The 27,589-nt window shown below is 39.3% G+C and overlaps 1 pseudogene; it reads left to right on the top strand.

The window, feature by feature from the left end:
• The first annotated feature begins 1,075 nt into the window (after positions 1-1,075).
• On the top strand, positions 1,076-27,589 carry LOC143388303 (leucine-rich repeat-containing G-protein coupled receptor 4-like; annotated as a pseudogene).

Below are 27,589 nucleotides of genomic sequence, written 5' to 3'. Positions count from 1 at the left end.
TGGGCAGAGCCTAAGGATCTGCAGACTTCAGCATGTGTTGGGTAGAACCTGGGCCTTCCCTGGGGCCCAGCTTCTTGGCAGAGCTTGAGTGGCAGCAGGGGTTGTCTGGTGGCAGGATGGAACCTGGTGTACCCTGGTCACAGTTGCCATGCAGGTGGGCGAGGTGGTCCTGAGCTGACCCTAAGCTACAGTGGCAATGTGGCGGGGGCAGGATGAACTTATGCCTACCCTGTGCCCGGGCTCCATTGCACTTCAGGTAGGCTGAATCTGGGTGGATTCTGAGCTCAGGCGGGGATCAGCTGGATGGGGGATGGACCAAGGCCTACCCTAGGTAAGGATCTCTGGGCAGGTGGAATAAGCTGATCAGGGCAGAGCACCAGCTCTGGCAGAGGTCATCCCATGGTAGGATGGAGCCAGGCCTACCTTGGGCCAGGCTCCCACACTTGTCATCCAGGCTGCCCTGGGCTGGTGCTAAACTCTGGCAGATGTCTTCCAGTAGATGGAGTCAGTGCAGGGCAGAGCCTGAGCTGTGGAGGTCATCTGACAGTGGGTGGAGTCATTCCTGGGGTAAGTTTGAGCTCCTGCAGGGGTCAGCCTGAGGCAGGATGAACCTATGATTACCCCCTTCCTACACTCCAGTGCACTTCAGCGGGAGAATCAGCTTGGGCCTGACAGGGTTCCACTGGTGGGGGAATGGAACTGTGCTTACCCTTGCCCAGGCTCCTGCACAGTTGGCCTTGGCAGATCAGGCAGGAGCCTGAGTTCTGGAAGGTATTTGCCTATGGGCAGAGGCAGCCCTGCTTCTGGCCTGAGCTCTGGTGAGGGTCTCCTGGTGGTGGGAGGGAGCCTGACCTACCTTTGTCCAGGCTCCCAGGCCTGTCAGCAAGGCTAACCTGGGCTGGGCCTGAACTCTGGCAGGTGTCTTCCAGTAGGCAGAATCAGTGCAGGGCAAAGCATGAGCTTTGGAGGGCATCTGACATGTGGGTGGAATCAGTCCTGGGCTGAGTCTGAGCTCTGACGGCGTCAGTCTGAGGCGGGTTGGACCTGTGACTACCTTCTGGCAAGACCATCACTCATGTCATCTTGGAAGATCTTGGTAGATCCTGAGTTCCCAAGGATTTCTGCGGGTGAGCAGAAGCAGTCCATGGGCAAGCCAAATGTTGCAAGGTCGTCAGGAGGTGTCAGGAAGAAACTGGACCTTCCCTGGGGCCCGGCTCCTGGGCAGAGCTTGAGCCCAAGGTAGGTCTGGCTCCATCCTGCCTCCAGCATCGTGAGGAAACCTCCTCCTGGCACTCCTCAGGCCTCACTAGGCCTCCTCACTCTGCTCCTTCACCGGTGGCCACAGGGGCCTTTTAAAAACAAACCCAAATGATATAGGATCTATCAAAGTTCATCAATGCATTCTACTATCATGAATAACTCCTAAAAGCAAATGAAAACTTTTAAAAAGTAGATCAGCAATTAGGGCTTTGGTCAACATGTGGCAGAATGAATCAGTCTTTAATATAATGGAAAAAGAAGACATACCATGTCACCTTATAACGTGAAATAAGGTCTCAGTGCACATTGTCTAGTTTTTTTTCTTGTTGAAATAGCCCTAAGTTGAAGCACACAAAATAACTTTTTCCAAGAACTCTAGGATAAAACAAGAAAATACCCAGTTCCTGAAAAAAATCCCCCAATTATTTGGTCAGATTTCTTTGATACTGCACAGATTTATCTGTTCTCTTGCACCACTAGGCTTCCCAATTTCGAGACTCCTAGGAACAGTGGTTCTCTAAACTGGTTAGGGTTAGTGTTAATATTCCTGTTAGGGTGAGGGCTAGGGTTAGAGCTAGTGTTATGGTTAGAGTTACTTTTTGTCTAATTTCTTTAATACTAGACGAGATTCATCTTTTTCCTAGCCTAACTATGTACACCATGTTTGGGCCTTCTAGGTTCAATGGTTCACTGTCAGGAACAGTTTGTATTTTCAGGTTTCACTGCTTTGTGACCTATATGGGTGAATGGAGATCGAGCTGGAAATCAAACAGGGTTTGTGCTAGCTACGTGAAACTTCACAAACTCAATCAGTTCTCAGTGCACATTGTCTGTTTTTTTTTTTTTTCTTGTTGAAGTAGCCCTAAGCTGAAGCACGCAAAAACAACTTTATCTGAGCACACTCTAGGAGACAACAAGGAAATACTCAATTACTGAAATACCTCCCCCAATTACTTGGTCAGATTTCTTTGATACTGCACAGGATTCATCTGTTTGCATTTCCCACTAGGCTCCCCAACATTGGGACTCCTAGGGTCAAGAGTTCTCTAATCAGGTTAGGGTTATTTTTAGGGTTAGGGATAGAGTTAGAGCTAGTGCTAGAGATAGAATTAGTTTTGGTCTAATTTATTTGATACTGGGCAGGATTCATATTTTATCTAGCCTAACTACGCTTGCCAAGTTTGGGCCTTCTAGGTTCAACTGTGCACTGTCAGGAACAGTTTGTATTTTCAGGTTTCACTGCATTGTGACCTATATGGGTGAATGGAAATCGAGTTGGAAGTCAAACAGGGTTTGTGCTAGCTGCTTGAAACTTCACACACTCAATCAGTTCTTCCTGTCAATTGTCTATTTTGTTTCTTGTTGACATAGTCCTAAGCTGAAGAATGCAAAAACAACTTTATCCAAGAGCACTCTAGGAGACAACAGGGAAATAACAAGATACTGAAATACATCCCCCAATTATTTGATCAGATTGCTTTGATACTACACAGGATTCATCTGTTCACTTGTCTCACTAGGTGCCCCAAGTTTGGAACTCCTAGGATCAATGGTTCTCTAAACAGGTTAGTGTACGTTTAGTGTTCAGATACTGTTAGGATAAGGGTTAGAGCTAGTGTTAGGGTTAACATTAGTTTTGGTCTAATTTCTTTGATACTGGGCAAGATTCATCTTTTATCTAGCCTAACTATGCTTACCAAGTTTGGGTAAGCCTAACTATGCTTACCAAGTTTGGGTAAGGATCAACGGTTTGTTGTCAGAAACAGTTTGAATTTTCCTGTTTCACTGAATTTTGACCTATATGGCTGAATGGAAATCAAACAGGATTTGTGCTAGATGCTTGAAACTTTATGTATTCATTCAGTTTTCACTGTGAATTGTCTCTTTTGTTTCTTGTTGAAGTAGCTCTAAACTGAAGGATGCAAAAACAACTTTATCAGAGCCCACTCTACGAGACAACAGGGAAATAACCAGTTATTGAAATATCTCTCCCAATTTTTTGGTCAGATTGCTTTGATACTGCACAGGATTCATCTATTCATTTTCCCACTAGACTCCTCAAGTTTGGAACTCCTAGGATCAATGGTTCCCCAAACAGGTTAGTGTGCGATTAGGGTTCAGATAGGGTTAGAACAAGAGTTAGAACTAGTGTTCAGTATAGCATTAGTTTTGGTCTAATTTCATTGATGCTGGGTAGGATTCATCTTTGAACAGGCCTATGTAAGCTCGCCAAGAGTGGGTCTTCTAGTATCAACAGTTTGCTGTCAGAAACAGTTTGTATGTTCAGGTTTCACTTCATTATGACATTTACCGGTGAATGGAATTTGAGCTGGAAATCAAACAGGGTGTGTGCTAGCTGCTTGAAACTTCACACACTCAATTAGTCCTCATTGTGCATTGTCTGATTTTGTTTTTTGTTGAAGTAGCCTTAAGCTGAAGCACACAATAATAACATTATCTGAGAGCACCCTAGGAGGAAACAGGGAAATACTCAGTTACTGAAATGCCTCTCCCAATTATTTAGTCATATTGCTTTGATACTGCAAAGGGTACATCCGTTCGCTTGTCCCATTAGGCTCCCCAAGTTTGGGACTCCTAGGATCAATGGCTTTCTAATCAGATTAGGTTTAGTGTCAGTGTTAGGGTTAGGGTTAGTTTTAGGGCTAGGGTTAGAGGTAGTGTTAGGGTTTCAGTTAGTTTTGGTCTAATTTCTTTCTCTTCTCATCTGCTATGTCTGCAGAGTATAGCATATTGTGTCACATGTTTTATGCACTCATTGGTTTAGTGTATACATAATACATGAGAAATATACAGCATTCATATATATAAATTAGTCACGTTTATTTCTATCTTCTTTTTTTCTGACAGATTCTGTAAGCCTATCTAAGACCCAGAAAGCAGTTCTATCACTTCAAAGAATAATAAAACACAACAAAGGTCTCTGCACACAGTGTACACTTCAGGTTAAAAAAATGCACAACTGGAAAATGAGATTCATGAGCTAAAAAAGAGGGTATCAGAGTTTAAGCAAGAAAATACAGAATTGAAACAACAACTTCACAATCTGAGGTATTATATCCTAGATTGAAAGAAGGGGTGGAATCCTTTTTATTATTTCAGTAGAAATAAAAAGGAGAATTTTTTTTTTTTACTGCTGACTTATCTGATAGCAGTTTGCAAGGGAGAAAACTTGAATTAGTTATAAAATTCTTGCAAATATGATAGCATATTATTAAATGTGATTCTTTTTTTTTAAATTCAATTTTTGTATTCTCTATGTGTATTTATTTATTTTTTTCTTTTTTGTGTGTGAATTGGTCTATTTATTAAAAAAAGATTAAATAATGACAATCTGGACTATGAATATAGCCCTGTGTAGAGAACTTGGTTAACATGCTTGAGGCCTAAATTTTAATCAAACAAAAACAAACAAAGGAAGGTTATTAATTATTGTACATGTGGCTAGATGCTATTTATCATTTCAGATATGATAGTGTGTACTCTATTTACATGATCTCTCTAAACACTCTTAATACCTTTTTTAATTAGTGAGCTTCCTTTCTGCTTGTATAATTTCAAATGTTCATATGGCTTATTGCTTTTGCCACTCGCAGCCATAGTACTTTCTTCTATTCTATTTTTTCTTTTCTTTTTTTTAATTGATTGTTCACATCATTACAAAGCTCATGACATATCATCTTTCATACTTTTGATTCAAGTAGTTTATGAACTCCCATTTTTACACCATATACAGATTGCAGAATCACATCGGTTACACATCCACATTTTTATATACTGCCATATTAGTGACTGTTGTATTCTGCTACCTTTCCTATCCCCTACTATCCACCATCCCCTCCCCTTCCATCTTCTGTCTCTACCCCATCTGCTGTAATTCAATTCTCTCCCTTGTTTTTTTCGCTTTCCCCTCATAACCTCTAATATGTAAATTTGCATAACAATGAGGGTCTCCTTCCATTTCCATGCAATTTCCCTTCTCTCTCCCTTTCCCTCCCACCTCCTCTCGTCTCTGTTTAATGTTAATCCTTTCCTTATGCTCTTCCTCCTTGCTCTGTTCTTAGTTGCAATCCATAAATCAAAGAATACATTTGGCATTTGTTTTTTAGGGATTGGCTAGCTTCACTTAGCATAATCTGCTCTAATGCCATCCATTTCCCTGCAAATTCCATGATTTTGTCATTTTTTAATGCAGAGTAATACTCCATTGTGTATTAATGGCACATTTTTTTATCCATTCATCTATTGAAGGGCATCTAGGTTGGTTCCACAGTCTAGCTATTGTGAATTGTGCTGCTATGAACATCAATGTGGCAGTATCCCTATAGTTTGCTATTTTAAGTTCTTCAGGGAATAGTCCGAGAAGGGCAATAGCCGGGTCAAATGGTGGTTCCATTCCCAGCTTTCCCAGGAATCTCCATACAGCTTTCCAAATTGGCCGCACCAATTTGCAGTCCCACCAGCAATGTACAAGTGTACCCTTTTCCCCACATCCTCGCCAGCACTTGTTGTTTTTTGACTTCATAATGGCTGCCAATCTTACTGGAGTGAGATGGTATCTTAGGGTGGTTTTGATTTGCATTTCTCTGACTACTAGAGATGGTGAGCATTTTTTCATGTACTTGTTGACTGATTGTATGTCCTCCTCTGAGAAGTGTCTGTTAAGGTTCTTGGCCCATTTGTTGATAGGGATATTTGTTATCTTATTGTTTAATTTTTTGAGTTCTTTTTTATTAGGGCTCTATCTGAAGTGTGAGGAGTAAAAAATTGTTTCCAGGATGTAGGCTCCCTATTTACCTCTCTTATTGTTTCTCTTGCTGAGAAAAAACTTTTTAGTTTAAGTATGTCCCATTTGTTGATTCTTGTTATTAACTCTTGTGCTATGGGTGTCCTATTAAGGAATTTGGAGCCCGACCCCACAATATGTAGATCAGAGCCAACTTTTTCTTCTATCAGATGCAGAGTCTCTGATTTGATATCAAGCTCTTTGATCCATTTTGAGTTAACTTTTGTACATGGTGAGAGAAAGGGATTCAGTTTCATTTTGTTGCATATGGATTTCCTGTTTTCCCAGCACCATTTGTTGAAGATGCTATCCTTCCTCCATTGCATGCTTTTAGCCCCTTTATCAAATATAAAAAAGTTGTAATTTTGTGGATTGGTCTCTGTGTCCTCTATTCTGTACCATTAGTCCACCCACCTGTTTTGGTACCCGTACCATGCTGATTTTGTTACTATTGCTCTGTAGTACAGTTTGAAATCTGGTATCGCTATACCTCCTGATTCACACTTTCTACTTAGAATTGCTTTTGCTATTCTGGGTCTTTTTTTTTCCATATGAATTTAATGATTGCTTTATCTATTTCTACAAGAAATGCCTTTGGGATTTTAATTGGCATTGCACTAAACCTATAGAGAACTTTGGGTAATATTGCCATTTTGATGATGTTAATTCTGCCTATCCATGAACAGAGTATATTTCTCCATCTTCTAAGATCTTCTTCTATTTCTCTTTTTGGGTTATGTAGTTTTTATTGTATAAATCTTTCACCTCTTTTGTTAGGTTGATTCCCAAATATTTATTTTTTTTGAGGATAATGTGAATGGGGTGGTTGGCCTCATTTCCATTTCAGAACATTTGTCTTCGCTGATATACAGGAATGCCTTTGATTTATGCGTGTTGATTTTATATCCTGCCACTTTGCTGAATTCATTTATTAACTCTAGTAGTTTCTTTGTAGAACCTTTTGGGTCTGTTAGATATAGTATCATATCACCTAAAAATAGTGATAATTTAAGTTCTTCTTTTCCTATTTTTATGCCTTTAATTTCTTTTGTCTGTCTTATTGCTCTGGCTAGTATTTCGAGAACTAAATTGAATAAAAGTGGTGAGAGAGGGTATCCCTGTCTTGTTCCAGATTTTAGAGGGAATGCCTTCAGTTTTTCTCCATTTAGAATGATGCTAGCATGAGGCTTAGCATATATAGCTTTTACAATGTTGAGTTAAGTTCTAGTTATCTCTAGTTTTTCTAGTGATTTAAACATAAAGGGATGCTGTACTTTGTGGAATGATTTTTCTTCATCTATCGAGATGATCATGTGGTTCTTATCTTTAAGTCTATTGATGTGGTGAATAACATTTATTGATTTCCGTATATTGAACCAGCCTTCCATCCCAGGGATAAATCCTACTTCATCATGGTGCACAATTTTTTTGATATGATTTTGTATTTGATTCACCAGGATTTTATTGAGGATTTTTGCATCTAAGTTCATTAGAGATATTGGTCTCTAGTTTTCTTTCTTTGAAGTGTCTTTGTCTCGTTTCGGGATCAGGGTGATGTTGGCTTCATAGAATGAATTTGGAAGAGTTCCTTCTTTTTCTATTTCTTGAAATAACTTGAAAAGTATTGGTATTAATTCTTCTTTGAAGGTTTTGTAAAACTCCACTCTATACACATCCTGTCCAGGGCTTGTCTTGGTTGGTAGTCTTTTGATGGCTTCTTCTATTTCCTCCTTTGTTATTGGTCTGTTAAATTGTGTGTATCTTCCTGACTCAATCGTGGCAAAACATATGACTTAAGAAATTTATCGATATCTTCACTATCTTCTATTTTATTGGAATATAGTGTTTCAAAATAATTTCTAATTATCTTCTGTATTTCTGTAGTGTCCGTTGTGATATTGCCTTTTTCATCCCATATGTTAGTAATTTGAGTTCTCTCCCTTCTTCTCTTCATTAGCACGGCTAAGGGTCTGTCAATCTTATTTATTTTTTTGAAGAACCAACTTTAATTTTATCAATTTTTTCAATTTTTTTTTTGTTTCAATTTCATTGATTTCCACTCTGATTTTAATTATTTCTTGCCTTCTACTACATTTGCTGTTGTTTTGCTCTTCCTTTTCTAGGGTTTTGAGATGAAGAGTGAGCTCATTTATTTATTGTTTTTTTTCTTTTTTTGAGGAATGAACTCCAGGCAATGAATTTCCCTCTTAGAACTGCTTTCGTTGTGTCCCATAGATTTCGATATGTTGTGTCTGTATTGTCATTTATCTCTAGGAATTTTTTGATTTCCTCCTTTATGTTTTCTGAAACCCATTGATCATTCAGTAATATATTGTTCATTTTCCAGGTGATGCAGGATTTTTCCTTCCTTCTTTTATCATTGAATTTCCAGTTTCATTCCATTATGATCAGATTAGATGCATGGTATTATTTCCACACCTTTATATTTACTTGGAGTTGCCCTATGGCATAATATATGGTCTATCTTTGAGAAGGATCCATGTGCTGCTGAGAAGAACCTTTATCCCCTTGATGATGGTTGATATATTCTATATATGTCAGTTAAGAAATTGTTTGTGATATTGAGTTCTATAGTGATTGTTTGTGATATTGAGTTCTATAGTTTCTTTATTCAGCTTTTGTCTGGAGGATCTGTCCAATGGAGAGAGCGGTGTGTTGAAGTCACCCATAATTATTGTGTTGTGGTCTATTTGACTCTTGAATTTGAGGAGAGTTTGTTTTATGAACGTTGCAGCACCATTGTCTGGTGCACACATATTGATAATTGTTATGTCTTGTTGGTGAATGGTTCCTTTTAACACTATATAGTGTTCTTCTTTATCCCTTTTGATTAACTTAGGTTTGAAGTTGATTTTATTTGATATGACTATGGGCCCACCTGCTTCCTTCCAAGGACCATGTGAGTGGTATGATTTTTCCCAACCTTTCACCTTCAGCCTGTGTATGTCTTTTCCTATCATATGAGTCTCCTGAAGGCAGCATATTGTTGGATCTGTTTTTTAATCCAGGTTACTAGCCTATGTCGCTTGATTGGTGAATTTAAGCCATTAACTTTTAGGGTTACTATTGATATATAGTTTGTACATCCAGTCATGCTTATTTATTTATTTATTTGTTTTAATTTGGCTAGTTTTTCCTCTTTGGTCACCCCCCCCTTTTACTGAGTTACCTCCCACTGTTAGTTTTGGGTGCTGTTTTTCAATTCCTCTTCTTGTAGTGTTTTGCTCAAAATGCTTTGCAGTGCTGGATTTCTGGCTGCAAATTCTTTTAACTTTTGTTTATCGTGAAATATTTTAATATCATTGTCAAATCTGAAGCTTAATTTTGCCGGATACAGTACTCATTTTGGAATCCATTATTTTTCAGCATTTGAAATACGTTGTTCTAGAATCTTCTCACTTTCAACATCTGTGATGAAATTCAGCAGTTAACCTAATTGGTTTTCCCGTGAATGTAATCTGCCTCCTTTCTCCCGTAGCTTTTAATATTCTCTCCTTGTTCTGTATGTTGGATATCTTCATAATTATGCGTCTTGGAGTTGGTCTATTATGGTTTTGTATATTTGGGGTCCTGTAGGCATCCAGGGTTTGGCAATCCATTCCATCTTTCATATCTGGGAAGTTTTCTAAGATTATTTCATTCAACATATTGTTCATTCCTTTGGTTTGAACCTCTATTCCTTCTTCTATCCCAATGACTCTCAAGTTTGTTTTTTTTATGACATCCCATATCTCTTGTATGGATTGCTCTTGATTTCTTAACATCATTTCTGCATTGACTATATTCTTTTCGAGTTGATAAACTTTGTCTTCATTATCTGATGTTCTGACTTCTATTTGATCTAGTCTATTTGTAATATTCTGGTTTGAGTTTTTAATTTGGTATATGGTTTCCTGCATTTCAAGGATTACTATTTGATTTTTTTTATAATCTCTATCTCCTGGTAGAGTTCATCCTTTGCAATTTGAATTTGCTTATGCAATTCATTTTCAAAGTATTCTTTCATTGTTTCGACTTGCTGTCTAATGACTTCTCTAAGATTCCATTCCATCTGAGTCAGGTATGCCTTGAGTTCTTTCTCTGTCCATTTTTCTGATGCCTCTAGGTTCTCCAGTAAATTTAAGTTGTCCTGCATTGTTTGTAATCCTATTTTCCCTTGTTTTTTTATGGTGTACACGTTACTTCCCAACTCTGTTTAACTGCTGCATTTCTGTTTTCTCCTATAAATTTGTTTTGGTTTTGTATATCTCTATGGTCTCTACTTTGTGGTGGGAGACTATGCCTAGAAATGTTGGGCTTTATTGTGCTTTACAGCTGATTCATTCAATTCATAAAAGGCTTACGGATTCTGTATGCATATAGTGATTTGTTGTTTGGTCTTAGGACTTTATGTTTATGTTAGGTGCTATGATGGTGTGAAGGTTAGTATGTCTTGGCTACTTTGGAAGATTGCTCTACTGAAGGGGGATATTAACAGGCGATTGGATCAGGGTGTTTGGTAATAGCTAGGTATTTAGGAGCCCTATAGACAGCCTCGAAGCAATCACCTATTTGCATTTAGACAATTACACGTAATTGGGATGAAAGTTGGGGGGAAGGGGAGGGAAGGTGCTCTGAAAAATAAAGAATGAGGGAGAGATAGATAGAATAGAGTAGAATGGAAAGAACAATAAAACTTGAAAAGGGAAAGAAAGAAGGAAGGAAAAGGGGAGGAAAAAAAACTAATAAAATAGAAATTTTTAAAAAATGAAGTCTTAGAGATCTGTTGTATTCTCTTCCAGTAGGTGGAGCTCTTCCCTCTGAGCCGAGCTTCAGCCCTCTGTGCCAGCAGCAATCCCTGTAAGGTGGCTCCTGGGAGTCTCTCAATCCTGTTAGTACAGAGCTGTTTCTCTTCACTGGCCCCTCCCCCACTTCCTCTTTCCAGCCAGCCCTGCCCTGCTCACCGGAGGTGCTCTCCAAGGATCTGTTTACACTTGCAGCCCCACTGCGTGCCCTATTTCCTGAGTGACAGAGCACTCTCTCTGTCATTCATCCAAGCCCCATTGCTGTGGAGCGGTGATCTGGGAACCGACAGTTTAATTTTTCCTGACCCCTTTGGTGGGCATGCCCCCGGGAACTGGCAGCTAAGACCTTGGGTGTCGCTGCTGGTGGTAAGGGGAGTTGGGGATCAAGAATCCCCTCTGCTTCCCTCAATCCCTACAGACACATCCACACCACTGGCGGTAGGGGAGTTGGGGGTCCGGGAGTCTCCTCTGCTTCCCTCCACCCCTACAGTCACACCCACATCGCTGGTGGTAGGAGGAGTTGGGGATCAGGGGTCTCCTCTGCTTCCCTGGGCCCCTACAGTAATGCCCACGCCGTTGGTGGTAGTGGGAGTTGGGGGTCAGGAGTCTCCTCTGTTTCCCTAGGCCACCACAGTCATGCCCACGGAGCTCTGGGTCAAGTTTTCCCGGCTGTGTGTATCTGGCGGGGTCGGAGACACACACCTGTTAAAGCAGATTCCGATGGGAAGGAATCCTGTTGGCCAAAAATTCTGGTGACGTCACCTCTCTGCTATGGCTGGCCCTAGGCTCCTTGCCGGAGTGTCTGAAGGGAGAGGTGGGTCTGGCCTGTCTCTGGTCTGACCCAGTCTCTGTTGGTATCGGTTCCGGGTTTGCTATTTCATGAATGCTTGGTTAGAGACCTCTTCATAGTGTCCCTGCACTGCACCTGTTGAGCCGCCTGGAGGCTGGTCACTGCGTAGCAGCGGCAGGTGGCGGGTCTGAACCTCCGCACCGCGTGGCAGAGATTTACTCATCTGGGGCAAACTGTCATCTCCAATAATCCTACAAAATGACCAGCAGGTCTCACTTCAGCGGAATTTTGCTAGAAGTTTCTCAGCAGGTAGAATCTGAACGTATTAATGCGACTCTCTGACCCTGTTATTGAGGAGATACTGAAAGCGCTGCCTCCCCGCCCGCTGCCATGTTGGGTTCCCCCGAAATTTGATTATTTCTAAATACCAAGTGCATATTTTTCTCCATCACAATTTTAATGGCTCTATGGAACCCCAACTTCTAGGAGTCTATTTACTTAACAAACAGAATTTGGGATTGTTATTTGTTTATATTTTTAACTTTTTATTACAATTAATGTTTCAAGAAATATCATTTAGAAAAGAAATCATTTTCTACTCAAATACCATGGTACGTGCCTATAATTCCAGCAGCTTGGGAGGCAGAGACAGAAGGATGAAAAGTTCAAAGCAAGCCTCATAAACTTAGCAGGATCCTAAACAATTAGCGATATCCTGTCTCCAAATAAAAAAAAAATGAAAAAGGTCTTGTGTGGGCTGGGGATGTGGCTCAAGTGGTAGCGCACTCTCCTGGCATGTGTGTAGCCTGGGTTCGATCCTCAGCACCACATACAAACAAAGATGTTGTGTCCACCAAAAACTAAAAAATAAATATTAAAATTATGTCTCTCTCTAAAAAAAACAAAAAGTAAAGAAAAAGGCCTTGTGATGTAGCTAAGTGATTTAGCTTCTGTAGGTTCAATATCTGGAAGATCGTGGCCCTATTTTGTTTTATTTTTGAAACTGGATGTGCAAACGGGGTTTTGAACTTTTCTTTTCTCTTGGTTGTGGGTGTCAATATTGTTGTGTTACTGTCTCTATTCCATGTCAGCTCACCTCTGCAAATTTCCATGTGTGTTGTTCTTTCGAGATACTGTCTTGGTTTTGTTTTTCCTGGTCTTCCTGCCAGAAATATCATGTATCTAACAGTGCATCCATGTACCAATTTGTTCTGAATCAATTAGCATATGGTTCCTGTAGTGCCCAAAGTGAACACTTCCCTTTCAGAGGCCATCCATGAGGCACTTCTCCTGGGGTGGTCTCGGTGCTGTGGTTTGTGATGGAGAATGCATTATGTCTGGCATGTGGCATGGGTGCCAGCTGCTAACATGTATTGTCTCTTCATTGTTCTCCCTTTCTATCCACCCACCCAGCAATACAGACAGACTGCCTCATCACTTTACCAAGCACCAGTCTGGTTGGACCCCTATAACCAATCCTTTTGAACACTGCGAGTTTCATACTGTTCCCAAACCTCAAGAATTAGGCCAGGCTGTCTGGTAGAGAAAGATGCAGAAAGCAGGGAGAAGCATCAGGCTTCTTTTCTCCTCTGAGCCTCAGTGTTCTTACCTGCACAATGGCATGGTAATGTCCCCCTGGTACCTGATATTCATGTAGTCAAGCATATTGGTATCTAAAGCACTTAGCACAATGCTTGGTACCTGGAAAACACTTAATAAATGTTTTTTGTTGTTTCCTTGGTCCAGACCTGCTAGGGATGCAGGAAGATTAAATGAGATGTAACCTTGTCTCTAAGAACTCAAGGTCAAATGAAAACCACAATGAACCATCTAGTATATGGGGGGTGGGTACAGAGTGGACACTTATACCTGATGAGGGTATCAGGGGAGTACTCTCTCAGAAGGTGATATTCAAACTAAGTCTAAAAAATGACTGCCTTTTCTACTTAGGCAATCCCACCAAAAGCACATCAGAGCCTTTCTTGGCATTATTGATGTTTATGACTCCCATGGTCCCTGAGTTAATCATTCATTCATTCAATAAATCAACTAAGTATCCATAAAAACTTTCTGGTGACATGACACAACTTGAGCATTAAAATGACGCTTGTCAATCTCTTTCTAGTCACTGAGCCCCCACCCTAGTCCCAGCTGGCTACTGGCATGACTGTGACAGTGTCCATGGGAAGCTAGCAGGATGGAAGGGAAGATGATCATGGAGGGTACCTGTCTAGCCTGTGACCTTTGCCAATCTACTTCATGGCTCTGCCCCTCATCCATTCTGTTAACACTGGGAGGTGACCATTGTTCCCATTGGAAAAGTGAAGAGGCTGAAGCCCAGAGACAGTGTGTATTTCCATGGTGCCTTCCACTTTGTTTGCTGGGAGACCTGGAGGAAGGCAGTATCTTGGGGGTAGGATCATCTTGCCCTCTGAAGTCTTTAGCTACTACTGACTTGAAACTCCACCCTCACCAGCATTCCAAGTTCCTGGGAAAATTCCAATGCCTGTGCAAAGATGGCATCATCAAATTTCTAGGATCTTACATTCTTATGACACCTAGGGCTCAATTTGGTCCTGTCTTGGCTGATATCTTGTTGGTCCTCTGAGTCCTATGTCTTTTTATATTAATTCACTGTCACAAGAAATCAGTCCTTTGCTGGAATTTCCAACACACACACACACACACACACACACACACACACACACACACAGAAGACATACAGGCTCAGACAAACATATACACACACAGATACACTCTTATGGATGTACCCAAACACATAAAAATAAAGACACACAAATGCACACACACAGACTTGGACTGCCTCACAGACACACAGAAACATAGAAATATAGACATACATACTTATAGATTCTTAGATACTTAGACATAAACACACACATAAAAATTGATAGCTACACAGAGATCCATGGGCACACACACACCAGACTTGTATGTGCAGCAGAATTTACAAGAGTCTGGGGATATGAAAGGAGATTTTAATGCAAACAACTCATACATGAATGTTAGGAATCTTTTTTCGAATCTCCCTGAACATCTGTCCCTTTTCACCTTTTATATTCCCTGCCCCTCATCAATATTCTCCTCCACCATTTTCCTTATCAGAACAATTTATATCTTTTCAACTCCCTAATTTCAAAGTCTGCTCTGGACTTCTCTTTGCACTCTCTTTCTTCTGATGATCTAGTTCTGCTGAGAAACACACTCTGATTTGGTCTCCTGCCCTCACATCAGGTTTTGCAAGGGAAAAAGAGTGACAGAGATTTATTTGCCCACTGATGTGAAGTACGTCACATGCCCTCACACAAACCTAACCTAAAATGCTGGCGTGGAGCTCACCACTTGGTTATTATCATTATTAATCAAGGGTTTTGTCTTGGTGCTGTTGGAAGTTTCCTTCTCCCCTCTACAAATCCACAGAATTTTCCCACAGTCCCTTCACCCAGTTTCCTCTAATATTGACTCTTAAAAAGATTAAATAGGTTGGGCACAATGGTGCATGTCTGTAATCCCAGCAACTCAGGAAGCTGAGGCAGGAGAATTGAAAGCTTGAGGCCAGCCTCAGCAAGTAAGCGAGGCCCTAAGCAACTTAGCAAGACCCTGTCTCAAAATAAAAAAATAAATAACTAAAAAAGGCTTGGGATTTATCTCAGTGGCCAAGCACCCCTTGTTTCTATCCCCAATACAAATACATAAATAAAGAACTATAGTATAATGATCAAAACAAAGACATCAAACTGGGTACAAAACTTATCAACTAACCTATAGACTTTATTTGAATTTCACCAATTTTCCTTTAAGATCCTGTTTCTGTCTGGGATCTTGTGTTGCACTTAGTCATAATGATGCCTTACTCTCTTCAAATTTGTGGCAATGCCTCGGTCTCTCCTAGTCTTTTATGACTGTGACCCTTTAGAAAGATGCTGGTCATATGTTTTGTACAAGATCTCTCCTCTTGGGTTTAGTGTTTACTTATGACTGGGCAGAGTTATGGGTTTTATAGGGAAATGTCACAGAGGTGAAAGGTCCTTATGGAATTATTTGGTGGGAAGGAGAACACATCAGCATGTCTGGTTAGGAGAAATATTAATTTCAATTATTTGATTAATGTGATGCTTTTTGGATTTCTTACTATGAACTTACTATTTCTTTCTTTGTCATTAATAAATATATTTTGGGAGATACCTTGAGAATATCTTATTTCTCCCTCAATTTTTACTCACTTAGGGGATGTGGCTCAGTGGTAGGAAACTGGCCTGTCATGGGTGAGGCCCTGGGTTAAATTCCCAGTAGTAGAGGAAAAAAAAACAACTTTGCTTTTGCTCACTTAAATTTTGGCATCCATTCACAGATCTTATCCATAACAGTTATTATTATGGTCTCCTAAATGTTATTTTGTTTTTATTTCCCTCATCCTTTTTTATTTATGAACTGTAATTCTCTTTAAGGAAACAACTTGCTCTTTCTCTATTCTTTTATTTCCTATTCTTTTTTCTATTCATATAGGCTATGGTTATATATTTAATTCTATGATTTATAATCAAATATTATCATTATTTATTTTCTCAAACTCTTCTAACTTGGCGGTTGGGAACTCTTTCAGATTGTTTCCTGTATCCTTTCAATAAGTCCCTATCATAGTGACCAAGTTATGCTGCATGCATTACAAATATGTCACAATAAATCCTCCTGATAAATGTAATTGTAATGTACCAATTTAAAAAAAAAAATCAATCCCCTATTCCTTTTTAAGCATGTCTCTATTTTCTGCCACCACAAGGAGTTCCAGGGTTATTTTATATTTTCCCTGCTCCAGTTCTGGGATCAACCATTTCTTAAAGAGACCTGGTCTCTATTATTGGAGAATGGTATTTAGAAGCCATATCTGGGTGGAGATCTGTCCTGCTCATTGCTATGGAAAAAAGTTTTAAGTCCTCTTAGTGTTCAGAATTTGGAACTATGTTAAATCTGTAAATGCATGCATACACATACATCTCTTTTTCTTTGTTTTCTTTTTCCTTTCTTCAAAAATCTTTAGCTCATATTTTTACTACTAATTTCAATTCATCACCACAGTGTTCATCCTAACACCATATTTTTTCTTTTCCTTTTTTTTTTTGTACTGGGGATTGAACTCAGGGGTACTCTACCACTGGGCTACAACCCCAGACCTTTTTATTTTATTTTGCATCAGGGTCTCAGTAAGTTGCTGAAACTGGCCTCAGACTTTCCATCCTGCTGCCTCAGATTCCTAAGTAGTTGGGATCACAGGTCTGCACTACTGCACCCACCAAATGTCCTCTTTCCTTACTTGTGACTGTGGAATTCATTTTTCCTTTTCTTTTTTTTAATTAAAAGGCTGTTGCTTACATATTGCTAAATTGTGAAAAATGTTCCTCAATTGTGCCTGACACAAGAACACAAGATAGGTTGCTAGATAATGTTGTAAGAAGCTACATAAAATAGAAGCCAACTGATTTAATGGTCCTTCTTCATGCAAAAAGAACTAATCACACTCTTTATGCTTTATTGGCAGTGGGGTGCAGAAGGGTCAGCCCAGGCTGTGGAATGTAAACTTATTGTTCCAGCCAAATGAGACAGATGATATGGGATTGAAAATTTCTTTAAGCAGTTATTTGTCAACATGGTTCTGTAAAAAAAAAAAAGTTATTTCTTGCTCCAGTCCTCTGGGGAAAATTTCCACTCTGAGGTCCTCTCACTTTGGCCACTGGCCTCCCTGGAGTCAACCTGCCTCTTGGGCTACTCTTTATCTTTTTATTGATTTTTGGTCTCTTCTCATTCCAACAATCCCAACATAAGTGCTGCTTCCTTTTCTTCCTACAAATGGGGTCTATTTCCTTTTCCACAGACTCCCTGAGTGTTCATCTCAGTGTGGGGTCTCAGCAAACACCGCTGAATCAATTTGGGTCTTCAGAATCCTTTTAATCAGAAAAGCCAAATTTACATTTTTCTTTATTTTGTGGCTTGAGCTTTGGTTTCCCTCATAGGTTGCCTGTTCTGATGACATTTGGGGTGTGGGAAAATTAACTGTTTTCCCATCCTTCTAAAACAGCCCGGACTTGTTCAACAGGGAACCTCAACTGCAATGCCTCACCAAAACCCAAATTTTGCCTACTGTGCTTCAGATATGTGAAAAATTAGGAAGGAAGGGAAACAAGATTAGATCTCTCTGAGGGCCTATGGAGTATTATTATTCCCAACTGAAATCCCCATTCTTTGAGTTTCTTCTAGTAAGAAAGAAAGTAAGCTTGGTGCAGGTATTATTCCTTTTAGAGTTATCAATGATTCCAGAAGTCCACAGGACTGTTTGACTGCCACCCTGACCCTCTTTAAGGGAGAGGTGGGGGGTCATCTACACAGTGGCCTGGACTGACCATAAATGAACTGGAAACACCCATAGTGGGGAGAATGTCAGTGAAAGTGGGAGCCTAAGGAGAACCTATGTTTTCTTAGCCATATCCAAAGAGCCTGAATGGAACTGTTTAGTAGCCACAGACTTCCTGAGAATGCACTGGGCAGCTTCCTGGAGGTAACAGGGAGATAATTGGGACACTGAACCATCACAAGAATGTGAAGAACTCATTTTGAGGATTCTGAGAATACTATACATTCTAGGAAGGAATGTTTAGCACAGTCATTAAGACTTGGTGGGATGTATGAGTGATAATATTAATGATGATGTGTTTGGGTCATGCTGAGTAGGGATAATAGCAGTGGTTTAATAAGAAGATACTCATAACAACCAAGGTGGTTGGGGTTTAGTTCACATCTTCCTTATGAACAGGCAAGACACTTAAGTTTTCATCTTAATAAATTCTCACAACTGTCAGGCAGGTACTCCCATTAGTCCATTTTACATCTGACAACTGAGATTCACAAAGGTGGAGAATTGTACAGTGATCACAAAACTACAAGAAAACAAAGGCCTTTCATAAATATGATACTGTGTGGTCTTGTCGGAAGGATCTGTCTTCTGGGTTGCAGGGATTTAATTTAGCCGAAGTAATAAGCATGCATGGAGCAATGGATGGTGCTTTAGCACAGTGTCCCCAATGCTAGTTACATGACTCAGAGAAAAGAAACTGAGACCCAACTGGAATCTAATGATAGAGGTGCTCAGTGAGCCAGTAAAGGAATGTGCTCATGGGGGCAGTCATAGCACCAGGGATTGGGTCACCCAATCATGTATTCAATGACCTGGCTGGGGTTCAGAAACAAGGTGGTGAGAATTGAAGTAAGTTATGCCAGACAGACACAACAGCAGGAGTCAAAGCACTGTAGTGTGTAGTAAGTAGCATGGTGTGGGCCTGCAGTGACAGGCAGTTTAATGCAGCCAGAATACATGGTTCAAGATAAAGGGAGAAAAGAGAGAAAACTGAAAGAGAAGCAGGGGCCTTAAATGAATCAGTCAAGGCCTTGGGCCCTAGATAGATAAAAGCCTGGATCTGGAGTCCAATTCAGCCATGTACGAACTATTTTGACCCTGAGCCACATCTTTAGAGGTTTTTTAAGCTTTGTTTTACATAACTGGAAGCATAGTGACAGATAATAGTCTACATGTTAAACTGACAGCTTGGGTACCTGGTCTGGAGTCACAGAGTTGATGAATGGATTTGTCAAGAAGCATTTCTACTTTCTATTACATGTGATGAATGGATTTGTCATGAAACATTTCTACTTTCTATTACATGTGATGAATGGATTTGCCAAGAAGCATTTCTACTTTCTATTACATGGGATGAATGGATTTTCCAAGAAGCATATCTACTTTCTATTACATGTAAAGCTTTATTGTTCATCAATTGCTTATGTATTCTTACTTACTTTTGAATATTTCAGGTCATTTACCCTGTTAGTAGTGTGATTATTCTGGCTCTGAGCTTGTCCTCTCAGTCTAGGTAGCCCTCAAGTGTAGACACCATATTTTAATCTATCATCACAAGATTTAGCCATGCAGGAATCTCAGCCTTACTAGACCATTAGAATCACTTGGGTGTACCAGAAAGCTGCACAGGTCTGTTCCGCATCCCAGATGAATTAAACTAGGACCTTCAGGACTTTGGCTTGAGCTTTCACTCTTGGGCAGAAAAATGGTTGAATCATGAGTAAACAATCATACTGTATGTACAGTTGTCCCTCAGTATCCTTGAGAGTCTGGTTTCAGAACTTCTCCTGGACTCCCAAATCCATGGATGTTCAACATTTTATACAAAGTGGCATAATATTTGTATAACCTATACTTATTTTTGGTATATTTTGAATTATCTCTAAATTACTTATAAAAATAGTACAATGTAAATTCTATGAAAATACTTGTTATAATGTATTGTTTAGGAAATAATGACAAGAAGAAATGTCTATACATGTTCAGTAAAAATGCAATTTTTAAAATATTTTTAGTTGCATATAGACACAATACCTTTATTTTACTTGTTTGTTTTATCTATTTTTTAAAATGTGACACTGAGGATCAAACCCAGTGTCTCACATATGCTAGACAAGTGCTCTACCACTGAGCCACACCCTATCCCATAAATGCAGTTTTTTTTAAAAAATATATTTTTACTTTTATTTTTGTAGTTGTCGATGAACAGCATGCCTTTATTTTATTTTATTTTATTTTATTTTTTATGCAGTGTAAGGATCAAACCCTGTGCCTCACACATGCTAGGCAAGCACTCTGCCACTGAGCTATAGCCCCAGCCCTCAAAGAAATTTTTTTAAAGAAAGTTTTTGATCCTCAACTGGTTGAACTATGGATATAGGAGGCTAGCTAAATCAGTCAGGATAGACTACAGCAGGCTATGATAGATATTAACCCCCAAATTTCAATGGCTTAAAATCAAAAAGATCTGTGTTTTGCTCACATTATGCGACCATGATAGTTTGGTAGAGGGCTCTGCTCAATGGAGAAAACATCTTAATGGGCATTATTGTTTTCCTATCAGAGAGACATATCTCAGGCACATCTCTCATTAGCATTAAATGCTCCACCCAGGAATGGCACAAACTCCTTCCATGCACACTCTTTGGTCAGGAATAGTCACGTGACCTGGAAGTGCAATCCTGCAGGTTCCCAGAAGGTGAAGAGCCAGAAGTCATTGGTGAGCAGTGCAAATGACTACCAGACTCTACAAAATTGGCACCATCAACTTTATTTCTCAGCAACACTTACAAGGTGTGTTCAAGGCCAAGTATAAAATATGGAGTGGGATTTCATTTTTTTTTTTTTTGGTTTGGCTCAGGGCCCTATTTTTTTGTTTTGCTTTTTTTTTTTTTTAGTTTAATGAGGCTAGATGGTATATGGCATTAAACTTGGTGGTTAAAAGCCTGAATGTCCAAACCTTCAGCTCTGCCACTTACCAGATGTGTGAGCTGGACAAGTTAAAGACCATTTATACCCATCAAAGAGATAATCAAAGGATGTGAGAGGCCAATGAAGGAGGTTCTTTCTCAAATTGAGTGCTTAGAACAAGACAGCACTTAACTGAGTAGGACTGATGGGGAGAGGGCTATGTTAGGAGGTTTCACAGAAATTGCGGTGGCTCCAGATGGCAGGGAGGATGCGTTTATCCCCCATAAATTTCTGCCTCCCTGCTTGACCCAGTGTGAATGTTTGGGCTGAAGAATCAGAGAAGCCAACTGGAGTTGGTTTAACCACATGAATTAGCTAAGGAAAGGGAATGTACAGGCTTCCTACAGATTTTCTCTCTCTCTCTCTCTCTCTCTCTCTCTCTCTCTCTCTCTATATATATATATATATATATATATATATATATATATATATATATATATATATACTCATATATATAATATATGAGTATGGGGATTAAACAAGGATCTTGCATGTGCAATCTACCACTAAGCTACATCTCCAGCCCTTTTAAAAACGATTTATATTGAGATATGGTCTCACTAAGTTGTATAGGCTAACTTTAAGCTTGCCATCTTCCTAGCCTAGCCTTCCAAGTAGCTGGGAATACAGGCATGTGCCACCTCATCTGCCCGGGGCTCTCTCTTAAACCAGATAAATTTCTTGTACCACTGTCTCTAGCAAGTTTCCCCAAAATATCCTGGGCTCTAATGGGCTTTGGCTTATGAGAGGCCAGTGTTTGGGGGCAGAAATACTACCTGCTTTAAGTAGAAATGGTATTTCATGAGGGGATGTCAGGCACCCCATAGAATCATTGTTAGGGCTGGAGAAATCATTGACCAAAAAAACTGTTTTAGATATGACAGTTTGGATTATAGGCCTGTGTCATTGCACCTGGCAACAGTTTTACTTTAAATTGCAGTATTATTATGAAACTTTATATATACTTGATTTGCATCCACCTTTCATAAGAGACACCTCATTGAAAGGGAGAAAGTTTGTGGTGTATCTTTATGATCATTTTTATGAGCTTTACCAGAGTGTATAACATAGATAAGGTTCCTAGAGGATAAATTGTCAAGACTAAATTATATGATACTTAGACTTTTCTGACGCGTAGGTTGGGGTTTTCAAAGATTAAAATGCTTTTTACAAAACAAAATTATGTCTATGAAGTTGCTACTCAGAGTGTATTTTACATTTTTTCCCCCAGGTCTTTATCAATACCATATGCTTATCAGTGCTGTGCATTTTGGGGCTGTGACTCTTATGCAAATTTAAACATAGAAGATAACAGCCTTCAAGATACCATAGTGTGACAAAGGAGAAAGGCAAGTACATGAACCTTTAGAAACAGAACACTCCCTAAGGCATTAATCAAAATGCATGTGTTGTAATCAGTTTGGGAAGGATCAATATGAGGTCTGTGAGAAAAATGGCCTCTCCTGTGTTACTGGCATATTTAATGTGTTATCAAGCCACATTTGTATGCACTGAACTTTAACATCATGCAGGGGAGAGAAAATTGTGGGAACATTTGGTTCTTTTGAGCTGCCCACTTTTAATTCAACATACTTTGTTGTATATTCATGTACCACTGATACAGCAAATGTCACCAGCACTGCTGAAAATGAAGAGCATAGTCAAATAATTATCCATTGTACACCCCCAACAGGTAATGATCAACCCATTTGGCTGTAATATTTTACTTTAAGTAAACATTGGGCAAATATATCTAATCTTCCTGGTGATGGATGTTATTTCTATTTTATAAGAGTGGGGCTAGATGATCCTGTAAGGCCTTCTGATTCATAGTGTGGTCAGTGTACCAGCATCTCTTGCAGAATCTCAGGCTCATACCACTGAATCAGAATCTGCATATTAACAAGCTCTTGCAGGGGAGGGTCATGTACATCAAGTTGGAGAGGGAATTTCTTGATGGTCCTTTAGGTCTAGAACTAGTTCTGAAGTAAGTCACTGGTCCATAATTTTTTTTTTGTTTTTATATTATTCTTTATTTATTGTAGTGCCAGGGATTGAATCCAGGGCCTCCAAAATGCAAAGCTTGTGCTTTATTACTGAGCTTTGTCCCCAGTCTTCTTCTTCTTCTTCTTTTTCTTCTTCTTCTTCTTCTTCTTCTTCTTCTTCTTCTTATTATTATTATTATTATTATTATTTCATTTTATTTTTGGGTATTGATTGAATCCAAGGTTTCTTAACCACTGAGCTACATCACCAACCTGTCTTACTTTTTCATTTTGAGGAAGGGTCTCATTAAGTTGTTTTGGGCCTCACTAAGTTGCTGAAGCTAGTTTTGAACTTGTGATCCTCCTGCCTTAGCATCCTGTGCCACTGGGATTATAAGCATGCACCTATAATTTTTTTTAAATGCAATCTTGTCTATTATTTCTTATTTAATTCATTGAAGTTGTAGTTTTAGGAAAGTTATTAAATGATTCCAATATTTACTTAATTGTAATGTCATATTCTGCCTTGCCTACCAGAGAACTTGGATTTATACTTTTACCATAAAGGCAAGATTTTAAATATTTTTTGTTAAATCAGGTGCTACCAAATAGATTCCTATTAGTATGATGTCACAGGATGAACTGGCCATTAATTTTGGGGGTAGGGAGGGTGAGGGGGTAACAGGGATTCAACTCAGGGGCACTCAGGCACTGACCCACATCCCCAGCCCTATTTAATATTTTATTTAGAGACAGGGTCTCACTGAGTTGCTTAGCAACTCAGTGTTGCTGAGGCTGGCTTTGAACTCACAATCCTCTGGTCTCAGCTTCCTGAGCCACTCGGATTGCAGGTGTGTGCCACCATGCCTGGGTTGGCCATTAATTTTATAACTTAGAATCATCAGTGCTGTGAATTCACTAATAACTGATGCTGAATTGTGAGCTTCTTAAGGGTCTATGTATGTATGCTTTGAATATTTAACCCATTTCCTTGTGTGGAGAAGGAGAACAAACTTAATTTTAACAGATGAGTAAGTGCAACAAGCATGAATCATTAATGTAATTTATTTTATTGTGCAGATATTAATTTTTGACAGTTAGGAGTGCAGTTTACTCTTTTGCCCATGAATGATTCAAGTGTTGGAGATTTTACACAGAACTGATGATCAGTGAGAAGGAAACAACATACTTTTTGGAGGGGACGGTGGGACTGGGGATTGAACCCAGGGATGCTTAACCATTGAGCCACAGTCTCAGCTCTTTTTTTATATATTATTTATAGAAGCAGGGTCCCACTGAGTTGCTTAAGGCCTTGCTAAGTTGCTGAGGCTGGCTTTAAATCCATGATCCTCCTGCCTCAGCCTCCAGAGCCTCTGGGATTATAGGTGTGTGCCATTTCGCCTGGCAGGAAACAGCATTCTTTGTAGTACTGGACACACCTATAATCGGGTTCATTCTGGAGACTGAGGCAGGAGGACTGCAAGTGCAGGGCCAGTGTCAGCCACTTAATGAGACCCTTGCCAATTTAGAGAGATCCTGTCTCCAAATAAAAAGTGAAAAAGGCTGGGTATATACTTTAGTGGTAGAACACCCCTGGGGTTAGTCCCTATACTACCCTCCCCTCAAATAAAATGTGAGAAAGAACTTTCATTCTAGCACTTCCTGACAGTTCAGAGTGAAAAGAAATTTGACTAAAAATTTTGTGTTCATTGAAAATCAGATAAATGATGCAGAACTGTAGTTCTATTGTATATGTCAAATTTCATGACAGTTCAGAAAGTTAAAACATCTTTTAGGCAATCATAATACATAGTTATCTTGCTTTTTATAGTCAAACATTTTCACTTCCTAATTATAAATGAAACATTTTTCATTTGCGACATTACCAGCATGTCAAAGTCAGTTATTAGAACCAGCAATTCAGCTACTAAGTGCATTCTTGTGATCCTATATATGTATGTATATAAGTATGTGTGTGTGTGTGTGTGTGTGTGTGTGTGTGTGTGTGTGTGTATATATATGTTTTACTATTATATAGGGGTTTTGTTTTGTGCCAAGATTTGTATGAATATTTAACATTGATTATCTACCATAACCAACTTCAGCAGGTTGCTGTTAAACGCCATAAGAAACTGGGTTTAAAATGTTACAAATCTGTGTATATACATACATATACAGTTATAAAATATATAGAGAGCTGGGGTTATGGCTCAGTGGTAAATGGTAAAGCTTTTGCCATGTTGGAGGCACTGGGTTCGATTCTCAGCACCACATATAAACAAACAAACAAACAAATAAATGTTCATCAACAACTAATACGAATATTTTTTTAAAAAATAAAGTACATCGGGATAAGGAAGGAAGGAAAAAAAAAAGCTAATATTTACTAAAGTTCCAGTATGTGCCCAGAAGCCTGCTTAAGTATTTATGTATGCAAATTTACTTAAGCAGTCAACTGTATTAACTAGGCATTATTATCTACATATCAGAAAATGCAACTTATTAGGCTTAAGTGGCTTTTTTAAGGTAAGAGTAGCAAGTTATGAACCATCTGATTCCAGACCCTCAATATTTTAAGTAACTTAATTTGGTAGATACTGTGCTTTGTATATTTACTATAAGGAAAAGTAGAGGGCTGGGGTTATAGCTCAGTGGCGGAGTGCTTGCTTGGCATGTGTGAGGCACTGGGTTCAATCCTCAGCACCACATAAAAAAAAGATATCCTGTCCATTTACAACTAAAAAAAAAATTAAAAAAAGAATAAAGTAAAAGAAAATGTAGAAAATTTCTTGGAAATATCTCTATATGGCCTTACCAAATAATAAAAAAAAGTTATCCTGGTTATGTTTTGTTTCAGTACTGGTGATTGAACCCTGGGGAGCTTTACTACTAAGTACCCTCCCTGGAGCCCTTTTTATGTTTTTAGTTTGAGACAGGATCTTGCTTATTTGATGAAGCTGGCCTTGAACTTGCCATCCCCTCCTGCTTAAACCTCTTCAGTCCCTGGGATTATAGGTGTGTGCCAGGTACCCCAAGATATTAAGCTGCTTAATTTTTAAAGTAGCCTAGTCTGTGACTGAAATATCTTAAAAGCAATATTTATTTTTTTTCAGTTTGGTTCAATTCAATTAGGTAGCTGATTTATTCTAGATTCAACCATCATTAGTCATTCTATCAAGAATATTAAATAAAATATGGTATTTTCTAAATTGTCTTTCATGTTTCTGTTTCTTTTTAATGTTAGGTGCTTTTAATCCCCGTGAATATTTACTGGGAAGCTGAATGATACGTCCCACCATGTGGTTCATTTTCTTAGTTGCATTGTTTTTCAACCTGTTAGTCATTTTAAAAACCTTCACATCTTGTACATCACTCCCTTCCTCCAAGTTGTTCATAGGCTTGATTTCTGTGTCTAACTTATTCATGGGAATCTATACTGGCATCTTAACTTTTCTTGATGTCGTATCCTGGGGCAGATTTGCTAAATTTGGCATTTGGTGGGAGACTGGCAGTGGCTGCAAAGCAGCTGTGTTCCTTACAGTTTTTTCCTCAGAAAGTGCCATATTTTTATTAATGTTAGCAGCTGTTAAAAGAAGGTTATCTGCAAAAAATATCATGAAAAATGGGAAAAGCAATCATCTCAAGCAGTTCCGGATCGTGGCCCATTTTGCTTTTCTGGGTGCTGAAGTATCATGCTGTTTCCCACTTTTCCATAGAGGGGAATATTCTGCATCACCCTTGTGCTTGCCATTTCCCACAGGAGAGACACCATCATTAGGATTTACTGTGACTTTAGTGCTGTTAAACTCACTAGCGTTTTTATTAATGGCCATCATCTACACTAAACTTTACTGCAACTTGGAAAAAGAAGATCTCTCAGAAAACTCACAATCTAGCATGATTAAGCATGTTGCTTGGCTAATTTTTATCAATTGCATCTTTTTTTTTTGCCCTGTTGCATTTTTCTCATTTGCACCATTGACCACTACAATCTCTATCAGTCCTGAAATAATGTAGTCTGTTACTCTGATATTTTTCCCATTGCCTGCTTGCCTAAATCTGGTCCTGTATGTTTTCTTCAATCCAAAATTTAAAGAAGACTGGAAGTTACTGAAGTGACGCGTTACCAAGAAAAGTGGATCAGTTTCAGTTTCCATCAGTAGCCAAGGTGGTTGTGTGGACCAGCATTTCTACTATGACTGTGGCATGTACTCACACTTGCAGGGTAACCTGACTGTATGTGGCTGCTGTGAATCTTTTCTTTTGACAAAACCAGTATCATGCAAACACTTAATAAAATCACACAGCTGTCCTGCATTGGCAGTGGCTTCTTGCCAAAGACCAGTGAAATATTGGTCTGATTGTGGCACACAATCAGCCCACTCTGACTATGCAGATGAAGAAGACTCCTTTATCTCAGACAGTTCTGACCAAGTGCAGGTGTGTGGACAAGCCTGCTTCTATCAGAGTCGAGGATTCCCTTTGGTGTGCTACGCTTACAATCTACCAAGAGGCATAATCCACTTGAATCTAATGTATGAAATATGA

Source organism: Callospermophilus lateralis, unplaced genomic scaffold (assembly GCF_048772815.1).
Source record: "Callospermophilus lateralis isolate mCalLat2 unplaced genomic scaffold, mCalLat2.hap1 Scaffold_93, whole genome shotgun sequence".
NCBI lineage: Eukaryota > Metazoa > Chordata > Mammalia > Rodentia > Sciuridae > Callospermophilus > Callospermophilus lateralis.
The sequence above is the reverse complement of the archived record's forward strand: the minus strand, read 5'-3'. Positions and strand labels throughout refer to the sequence as shown.